General features: G+C 41.3%; 1 long non-coding RNA gene across 1 annotated transcript in view; it reads right to left on the bottom strand.

The window, feature by feature from the left end:
- Window positions 1-1,227: 1,227 nt before the first annotated feature.
- Window positions 1,228-9,998, bottom strand: part of LOC143976004 (uncharacterized) — a 59,287-nt gene continuing 50,516 nt past the window's right edge. The window contains exon 3 of the long non-coding RNA XR_013272443.1: window positions 1,228-1,292. This is a non-coding gene — a long non-coding RNA (uncharacterized LOC143976004). The remainder of the gene's footprint in view (window positions 1,293-9,998) is intronic.

The following is a 9,998-nucleotide window of genomic DNA, read 5'->3' as shown; positions in this document are numbered from 1 at the left end:
CTCCCCCTGCTATGATGCAGCATTTCTTTAGACATAGGATGCTATCACAAATCGCTGTCATCAACGCGTGATAAGTCAGACTTATTCATTTTTTCAAATACAATATGCAAGTAAATATAAATTTGGACCTGGGAATGGAGACTTTTTTCCCAACCAAAACTCCAAGAACAAGTTTGTTTTATCAATAATAAAGCCTTGAGCCCCTCGGTAGATATATAAGTGTGTACTTGGTGACACATACATGCCATCCACAATCCTGCCAGGCAATGCCTTAAAGAGGAAGTAAACTCTCCCACTCTGATGCTTCTTTTCATTTAGTCCATTATAATAAGTCATTATCAGACTACAGCCACTGTAATCCAGCCCAAATCACATATTACTTACTGTTTAAAGAAACTTTAAAAAAACTTGTTTCCAGGGGTTAGGCAGCGCCATCTTAAGTATTGTTTTCTGAGTCCACGTGGAGTGTATTTCCACCCTTACATTGAGCACTTCCTGTACTGTCAACCAAGCCTCCTTCTCAATCCATCGTTTCTATGGCAACCTTCCTTCCCCGTTCATAGCTTACTTGTTTATTTCATAGTATTTACCTGTGCCGATGTCTAATGTCAGACTTATCAGCTTCAGCTGATAAGACTGCAGTAATGGCCACGTTTAGACTGTATGTGAAGTCACATGGTCACATGGTGTGTAGGAGGAAGCTCTGCATGATTAGCAGTCTCCTGGGAGTTCAGTGTTGTGCCGTAGGAAGTCCTGATAACAGATAGATAAGCACATAGAAAGTGTACTGTAAACCAGGGGAGATCTGGGCATGCTCAGTGACTTCATTCTACAGAACAAAAAGGATTACAACAATACTAAGCAAGTAAGGAGATATCTACAAACAGTGTTCATTAGGTTTTTTTTATGCTGATTTACATGGGACAAAGTTGTGGGGGAGGGTTTACAACCACTTTAAAATATATAATTCAGCAATGTATGGTTACCAGGGTTTTCAAGTGCAGAGCACCACTTTATAAAATACTTGAACCCTTAAATTTAGCAGTACAGGTTCTTTACCCACTTCACTGACTATTAAGATCAAAAGCATTTCAGTTTCAATATACCAGACACAAAAAAAAAAAAAAAAAAAAAAAACAACATACATTAAAGACTGTGTGTTCCCTGTTGGAAAATTGTACAGTATAGCAATTATAATATTACCTTATATTACATATGTATACATACCACTTTGTAAGTATAACATTGCTGAAATTTTGTGTCGGATGCTAGTGTGCACAATCACTGCAATTCTGTAGAAAATAAAGAAATTATTAGATATATGTAATATACAGTGTGTAACTTGCTTTTCTAATAAACAAAGTCAAAGCAGTATAAATGCAATGTATAGGACAATATATAAGGGTGGTTTAGGCCTCAAAGCTGAAAAAGCCCTGTCTAAACAATGTTTTTCTATGTCATTTGTAAATGCTGAGTTTTTTTTCAGATTTTTTTTTCTTTTATAACACATTTTTAAAACTATTGAAATAATCTACAGAAAAAACAGGATATTGAAAAAGTACTTGACCACATATAATAATCTTATATCAAGTGTGATAAATAATAAGTAGGGATGCTGGTTGGGTTCACAGCGGAATGGAAAAAGACACACCCGCTGCTTCAGGTGAGACCAGGAAGCCTAATGATCCAGTAGGTGCTCGCCTCAGCTTGCCTCATGAATTTAGAAGAAATGGCCACGCACCACTCTAGATCAAAATCCTTTTTATTTGGACGTCCCAAAAACGACAGGAATCAGAATGTTGGGTAGACGCGTTTCACACACTTTACGTGCGCTTAGTCATTACCATGATTATGATTATGAGTTCACAGTGGATACTGCATGTTCAAAATCTGTGGTCAGGGCCATGACGCCCATTATGCAAATTAGGGTGGCTGCTTTAGGAGGCACTAATGGAGATATGATGGGGTGGTATTGATTTGGGTGTGTCTATACCAGACAATCTGTCCTCAGTGAAATTCAGTATTGATGAGCCTGATAAAACCACAGGCTCAGCATTAATGAGCTCCCTGCCCAACCTTTGTGCCCGTCATATGGGCAAGTGCAGCGGTTGAACCTCTTCAGTGATGCAGAGCATGTTTAAAGTGCAGGTTCAGAATCAATATGCATAGTGCTGTTAGCCACTGTGCCTGGCTTTGTAACAGGCATCGAGGCTAGGTATGTAACCCTACTCAATAATGCTGGGCCCGCACTTATCCATTTTATCTGCTAAGTTCAAAAAATGGGTTGGAGTTTAGTGTTTCAGGGTTTTCTTGGGGGTGGAAGGATAGGTTTATTTTAGTTTATTTTATTTTTCCTTGTTTAATTATGGGGTCCACAGCATACACTGTTGCTGACACTTTGTTTGCAGCATGTCACCACACACTGTACTTGTGCTGTAAAGTAGTGTGCACCAAAGCACCACATATTTATTACCCACGCTTCCAATTCTGAAATTACATTTTGGCAGTCTCCATTATTAAAAACATTGTGAAGGCCCAGATTGAGAGGCAGAGTTTCTGCACACAGAGGTAGTAGGAGGCGAGCAAGTTCTGCATAACAAAGGGGTTGTCAGGTCACACCATCTAGAACCAGGGCACATCCACTTTTTCTAAGCGTGGCTGTGAAATACAGCCACAGCAAAAGCAGGATATAGTTGAATATTCTGGCAAAGGCTTCCACTTGTTCCTCCTCACAGGTGCAAAATAGCCAGTCATCTGAAACTGCTGCTAATAGTTCTTCTGTCTCCTCTTCTGCTAATCCAGCCATAGCCTCAAAAACTGGCAAGGAGTAGTTGTCAGATTTTTTTTTGTGGACCTTTTTTAAAGTATCTATTGCTGCACCTTCCATGCCATGTACCATTTGGGTACCACATGCATAAAGAAACCAGCACCTCAATATATCAAGTCAGCAGCAAAAGGCCCAACTCCTCCTCCTTGACCCTGTCTTTGAAAAAAGGGTGAGGCCCTGAAACGCGTCTGCCCAGCCATTGTACGTTGCTGCTCCCAGTCTCGGCATGGTCTTTGGCGGGTCTGGATTTCCAACCATTCCGCTCATTGGTCCCTGCTGATCCCTGATTCTGTATAATGCCAGTTTCTCCCCTCCACCTCAATGCTGGTTTACCTTTGTCTACATGTAAGTCTGGATTTTATTTGTTTATTAAATACTTGCACTTTTTAGTTTTTTTTTTTTTTTGCATATTTTTGGATCTTCCTTGAATCTATCTTTTCCAAAAGCTGCAGATCTGTTCATCCTCCCTTCTAGATTGTAAGCTCTAACGAGCAGGGTCCTCTGATCTCTCCTGTATTGATTTGTATTGTAAGTGTACTGTCTACCCTCATATTGTAAAGCGCTGCGCAAACTGTTGGCGCTATATAAATCCTGAATAATAATAATAATAATCTGTGCCTGTGTTTGGATCCATTCCACTCCTAGTTTTCTGCTCCTATCTGACTGACTGGTGGTTTCTCTTTCCGATCTCCTACCTTCCATTTGCCACTATTTCATTCCTAGGTTTATAGGCTTACTATCCAGTTTTGGCTCTTAAAATTTTATTGTGAGCGCTGGGTCAGAGTCTTTGGTTCATCAGTGTACATTATAGTTGTTGGAGTGGAAGAGGGAATATCCCCAATTTTCATCGAGCCTAGTATCTTAATGTCACCTTGCTAAAACTGCTGGCTTTGCAGCTGTTTTCATTCCACCTTAATGGAATTAGCCCCTTTCTGAAAGTTTATAACTTGGCCACACCACAGTGACAGGTACCAAGCCACCATTATTTTGCCCAAAAGGCCATCCCTGCCCTTTACCAGCATGTGAAATGTAATGTGTCTGTGTTGCTGGAACCCACTGCCGGGTGCATGTCGTTACCCACATGGTCCAGTATGCAAGCACAGGGACACCACATATTCCTTGCTAGGTCAATTTTCTGATGGAAACATGGGAAGAATGTAGGATGGAGCACACAGCTGGATATAGATCCAACATATGGCTTGGACAATGGTGACAGAGCAGTCACCGGTAAATCTGTTCACCTCACTGGCATCTACTGATGCCTCAAAATTAGCAGTTCCCCCAAGTACCCCAGAGCATATGCTGCATCCCAGACAAATTTTTACCATGCTGTATTGCAGCTCATATGTCTTGGGGACAGGAGACACATTGCGTCAGAGTTGCTGGCAGCTCTCCAGGCCCAGCATGAAAGGTCAGTGACCCCATGATGGCCATGCTGCAAAGACTACACCATATATGAGTAAATGTGAAATTATTGTACAAGGAAAGGCCCTGGGAAACTGGTGTTCTTTATTGAATAGCTCATAATTTTTTCTTTGATAAATGCCCAGTTGCCCAGGCCCTTTTTTGACAATAGTTTAGTAGTCACCACCTTGACTTCAATGAAATTTCCACAAAGTTCAGGTTTGCAGAATAATGCAAATTGAAAAATAGTAAAAAATAATAGTGAAAAATAGTATCACTTATTATAAATCATGGGAAGTCATGGGGATATATGATAGATGAACGAGTAGTATTTATCTTTCCATTTGCCCCATGGGGCTGAATAAAGAATGCCTGATTTTTTTTTCTCCACTGCAAGAACTTGCATGTTCCTTGCTTTAATTCCAGATTTTAATAACCGAGGCCCAGCATTCTTTCAGTAGCCACATTGTTGTGTGGGACACAATAGGTATATATAATATTTGTATATTTCAATCTTCATGAAATGGGCAGCACAGTGGTGTAGTGGTTAGCACTCTCACCTAGCAGTAAAAAGGGTCGCTGGTTCAAATCCCAACCACGACACTACCTGCCTGGAGTTTGCTTGTTCTCCCTGTGCCTGCGTGGGTTTCCTCCGGGTACTCCGGTTTCCTCCCACAATCCAAAGACATGCAGGTAGGTTAATTGGCTTCTGTCCAAAATTGGCCCTAGTATAGGAATTGGGACCTAGGATAGTGGGCTCCTTGAGGGTAGAGACCGATGTGAGTGTGCAATGTACAGGGATAGGGACAATTGTAGACACTCACTCAGGTTGAACTGGATGGACTGGTGTCTTTATTCAGCCTTACTAACTATGAATGAATTATCTATGTGTATATTAACCTTGGAGGGCTCCAGGCAGCATTAAAGGTGTAAAAGCAAAGCTAAGTTTTATGTCCTGACAGATTATGCTATAATTCTATAGCCTATATAAAATGTTTCCCCTCATTTTAGGCCAATTGGGATTTAGCTGGAGTCACCCTCGGTTATCATTTGACTGGCACAGAAGTAAAAACTGTTTTCTCCTGAGTTAGACCTACTCATCTATGACATTCTAAAGATACAATGGCATCATCCATAGGTCAATTTTGTTATTCTTCAGACTGCATTCAAATTGTGTAGGTCAATCAGGATGTAAACAATGCATCCAATTTCTTTTTAACCTAATATTGGAAGTTGTACAGGTTAGTACACCTGCCATTGCTATTACAAGGTAGGTAGGTTATTACAAGGTAGGTACATTTTTCCTCTTAGACATTGGCTTTATTTTACATTATGGAGACTTCTAAAAGGGGAGAAACCCAAACTTGTGTGGTAATAGGCAAACATTTAAAGCGGGGAAGCATTGAGCTAGCAATTATGACAAGGAGATTCAGCCCCTGAATTCTTCATAAGATATAAGAAGCCAGCAATTGAATCATCTCACAAGACACCACAGACTGGTCAACTGAATAACAAAGGTACTCCTAGTACTTACTGGCACCCTATACCATGTATAAAGCTACAATAACAAATGTGTGGCTGTGTTTTATTAAATATTTTCTGAGAGATTTTTCTTCTTTAGCAGATTATAAAATATTTTTCACCATTACCATTTCGTTTTGCACTAAGGATGAAGCATGGTATTTAATTTTTATGTTAGTAGGGATATCTTGGAATTTCCCTAGGATAACTAGAATATCATTGTGCTATTTAAAATGCTTATTGACTTTTTAGCTATTCTAAGTCATAAGCATTGGTTTGCCTAAGGCCTATATGAATAGGCTCATCACAGATTCCATCATCCACTAAAGTAAAACATTAACTCTAGCCTGAGAAGAACAGCGCTTGCTACTATTAACACTATTGTAAAATACAACTTAATGCAACTTCAAAGGATATATTGGAAAATACCAATCCTTTTAATTATATATGTCTAAGATTCCTTTTACCACTAGCCGACCAGAGCATGTCCCCTTTAAATGGGCGAACAGTTCAGCCCGAGCATAAGTTCAGGCCTAACTTTCGTTGTTCAGTCGTTTGGTGAACAGCCGAACAAACGCATCGTTTGACTGTTTTTTCGCCCCCCCGAACTGACCACAATGCATTGCAAGCCCTGATTGGCTGAAGCGTTGAAAGCTTTAGCCAATCAGGGCACAGAGCACTGTCAGAGTCATGAATGGATACTGTCATCATGACTTTATCCATTCATGGCTCATTCCCGCCCCACAGTATTTTTTCAATGGCAGCCATTTTCAGTGTGATTTCGGCATGGAAAGCGATAGAATAGGGCTCTGTTCAGTGCTTTTAGTTAGTTAGTGTGCTATACTGTGCTATTTTGCTTCAATTGTCAGTATAGAATATTAGTTTAGTGTCAGTCTAGGGATAGCACGAGTGTAGTGAGGAGGACTATCATTCAGTTTGCATAATGTGCAGCTAGATTAGGGACAGCTCAGATAGTTTCAGTGTAGTGTAGTGAGACTGTGTCATTCATACATACATTAGTGTAGAGTTGAGACAGCTCAGATAGTTTCAATGTAGTGTAGTGAGGCCGTGTCAGTAATCTTTACATTAGTGTACAGCTAGAGTAAGGACAGTTCAGAAAGCGTCAGTTCAGTGATGGCTGAACACCGTCTATTTGATTGCATTACTGCCAGATTAGCGCCATTACTTCTGTGTGCGTTACTGCCAGTTTAACGCCATTTACTTCTGTGTGCGTTACTGCCAGTTTAACGCCATATCCGTTTGTGTGCGTTAGTGCCAGTTTAACGCCATATAGTTCTATGTGCGTTACTGCCAGTTTAACGCCATATTGTTTTGTGTGCGTATCTGCCAGTTTAACACCATATTGTTTTGTGTGTGTTACTTCCAGTTTAACGCCATATTGTTCTTTGTGCATTACTGCCAGTTTAATGTCATATAGTTTTGTGTGAGTTACTGGCAGTTTAATGCCTTTTACTTCTGTTTGCGTTACTGCCAGTTTAACACCATTTACTTCTGTGTGCATTACTGCCAGTTTAACGCCATATAGTTTTGTGCGTTACTGCAAGCTTAACGCCATTGACTTCTGTGTGCGTTACTGCCAGTTTAACACCATATCGCTTTGTGTGCGTTACTGCCAGTTTAATGCCATATAGTTCTGTGTGGGTTACTGGTAGTTTAATGCCATATCGTTTTGTGCGCGTTACTGCCAGTTTAACGCCATATAGTTCTGTGTGTCACTGTACGTTTGGCGCATTATATTGCAGTATATTGTAGTGTATCCGTGGAGTGTGTCTGTGTAGTGTGAGTACTCAAATTAAAGTGCACCAAACACCTCTTTACATTGATTAAAGTGCATCTACGTACAGATTTCAACTTATTCTTTACATTTGCTTTACACCGCACCCTCTCTCCCAATAATGTTTGGGAGGACAACAAGGAAGACAAACATTCCCATGTCACTGTAAGGGTGCCAGCAACAAATGTGTCCACAGGCAGAGTCCTCAGGCAGGGCATCATTTCCTCTGTTTAGTGAGTTTGGCCATGCTATCCAGCCACAGCATGCAGAGGAGGTGGTGGACTGGCTTACTAAACCTTCCTCATCCTCTTCATCCTCTGTCATTCAAGCAGAGACAAATGTGCAGTCCCCTGCAGTTGCCAGAATGGATAAACCTGCCTCCTTGTCCACATCTATTCCTGCCATAGCCCCAACATCAGCCATTGAGGAGCCGGCTGAGTTATTTGACCACAGCATCAGCCATTTGCTCCTTAAAGATGCCCACTCATTACTGGATCCAGATGTTGGTTCTGAGGTTGAGAATGACAGGAACATGAACCTAGAGAGAGGGAGGAACACTGGTAGACAAATTGGCATTCATGTTCCCCAAGCCGCAGCGTATTGCCAAGTTGTCTCCAGTGGTAATGATGAAGATGGAGGCGATGGAGATGATGATGACGATGATGAGGTCACTGATGCGACTTGGGTGCCAGATAGAGCAGAGGAGGAAACCCCAAGGAGGCTGACATCAAGAAAGAGTTGAGAGCAGCCACTCTATTCCATCACATTCTGCAGCTGTTATCTCCCGACCCAATCCCCAAAGCTCAGCTGTCTGGGCCTTTTTCAGCACGTCTTCAGTAGAACGCACTGTTGCTATCTACAGCCGTGTCTCAGGCACATCAAACGTGGCAAAAACACCAACCATTTGGGTACCACATGCTTAACAAGCCATTTAACATCCAACCACTCAGCCCGTTGGCAAGAGTACCTAAAAGCCACACAAAAAGGACACAAATCTGGTCCTCCTCCTCCTTCTTACCCACTTCAGTCTGCCCCTGCGATACTGAGTCATTACCTCTTAGCAGCCTCCACTGACAGGGATGATGGTATAGCACAGGATGTCCCAGGTAGACTGTAGCCGGCAAATTTCCCTGCCCCATCTGCTGCAGCGGAAAAAAAATACAGTCCCTGCCACCCACATGCCCGTGTCTGAATGCAAGCTTGTAAAAGCTGTTGGCTCGCCAACTTCTGCTTTTCAACCTGGTGGATTCTGCCCTCTTCCATGAATTTGTACAATGTGCTGTACCACCATGGCAGGTTCCCAGTCGCTACTACTTTTCATGTAAGGCTGTTCCAGCTCTCTACCATCACTTGGAAGGGAATGTTCTGGCATCAATGGGCAAGGCAGTCAAACACACATCAAGAAATAAACATTACAGTGCAATTTATTTGCATAAAAAAGCCCCCAAAAGATTGCTGTGTCTGTGTGTGTTAAATGACTTGCACTAGGTCCCAATTTGAACAGGATGAACAAAAAAAATTACAGTGTTTGATTATTTTCCAAACACAAAAATCCCCAAAAATGATTGTGCCTATGTGCATAGAATTAGATTACCATATATACTATATATATATATATATATATATATATATATATACCATATATTGTTATATTATATATATATATATATATATATATATACCATATATATATATATATACCATATATTGAGTATACGCTGAGTTTTTCAGCCCATTTTTTAGGCTGAAAGCCCCCCTTGGCTTATACTAGAGTGAGGGTGCCCATCTGTCTCCTGATGTTTTATGCAGTCTGTTCGGTGGCTGTCCATTGTAACAAAGCCCCTCCTCCTCCTCATCCGTGATAGAGGAACACTGATACAGTGCTGGGAAACTGTATCAGTTTTCTGTCTATCACAGACAAGGAGAAGGCAGGACTTTGTTAGAATGGACGGGCACCGAACAGACTGCATGACACAGCGGGAGACACCCGCTGTTTTAGTAATCAAAGGTACGGCTGCAGATGGGCACAATGAAGCTGCAAATGGGCACAATGAGGCGGCAAATGGGCACAGTGAGGCTGTAAATGGGCATAGTGAGGCTGCAAATGGGCACAGTGAGGCTGCAGATGGGCATTGTATACCCAGTAGCTGCTGCATTTTCCCACCCTAGGCTTATACTCGAGTCAATACATTTTCCCAGTTTTTTGTGGTAAAATTAGGTGCCTCGGCTTATATTCGGGTCGGCCTATACTCGAGTATATATGTTATTTGCATTAGTCTCCAATTTGAACTGGATGCCCAACAGCCATTTTTAAATCTAGAAATTTACATTAGAGTGTAATTTAGTAACAGAAAAAAGCCTCCAACATATTTATGTATCAGTGGGCACAGTATTGATTATTATTTGCACTAGGCCCCAAATGGAACATCACTCCCAACATCAATTTTTTGA

Source organism: Lithobates pipiens, unplaced genomic scaffold (genome assembly GCF_037356315.1).
Source record: "Lithobates pipiens isolate NorthernLeopardFrog02 unplaced genomic scaffold, aLitPip1_a1.2 Scaffold_13, whole genome shotgun sequence".
Lineage (NCBI taxonomy): Eukaryota > Metazoa > Chordata > Amphibia > Anura > Ranidae > Lithobates > Lithobates pipiens.
This window is presented reverse-complemented; position numbering and strand designations above follow the sequence as displayed.